Genomic DNA, 941 nt, shown 5'->3' on the forward strand with positions numbered 1-941 from the left:
TAATAATTATGGCAATTCCTACAACAACTCTTATGGAAATTTTAATAATATTCCCTCTGATTTTGAGACTAGTGTTAAAGAATTTATGATTTCGCAAAAGAATTTCAATGCTTTGCTTGAAGAAAAATTGCCTAAGATTGATGAGTTGGCTAGGAACGTGGATAGAATTTATCTTGATGTTGATTCTTTGAAACTTAGATCTATTCCACCTAAGAATGATATCAATGAGTCTCTCAAATCTATAAGAATTTCCATTGACGAGTGCAAAGAAAGAACCGCTAGGATGCGTGCTAAAAAGATTGCTTTATAAAAGCATGTTCTTCTAGTTTTCACGATAATAAGGATGAAGATCTAAAAGTGATTGATGTGTCTCCTATTAAATCTTTGTTTTGCAATATGAATCATGATAATTATGGGACTGGAGATGAGTCAACTTTAGCTAAAAGGCGTCCCAATGATTTGGAGTTTTTAGATCTGAAGGAAATATGTCGTAGAGGCAATAATAAAGTTATTATTTATTTCCTTATATCATGATAAATGTTTATTATTCATGCTAGAATTGTATTAACCGGAAACATAATACATGTGTGAATACATAGACAAACAAAGTGTCACTAGTATGCCTCTACTTGACTAGCTCGTTGATCAAAGATGGTTATGTTTCCTAGCCATAGACATAAGTTGTCATTTGATTAACGGGATCACATCATTAGGAGAATGATGTGATTGACTTGACCCATTCCGTTAGCTTAGCACTTGATCGTTTAGTATGTTGCTATTGCTTTCTTCATGACTTATACATGTTCCTATGACTATGCGATTATGCAACTCCCGTTTATCGGAGGGACACTTTGTGTGCTACCAAACGTCACAACATAACGGGGTGATTATAAAGATGCTCTACAGGTGTCTCCGAAGGTACTTGTTGAGTTGGCATATTT

Source organism: Triticum urartu, chromosome 5 (genome assembly GCF_003073215.2).
Source record: "Triticum urartu cultivar G1812 chromosome 5, Tu2.1, whole genome shotgun sequence".
NCBI classification, from domain to species: Eukaryota; Viridiplantae; Streptophyta; class Magnoliopsida; order Poales; family Poaceae; genus Triticum; species Triticum urartu.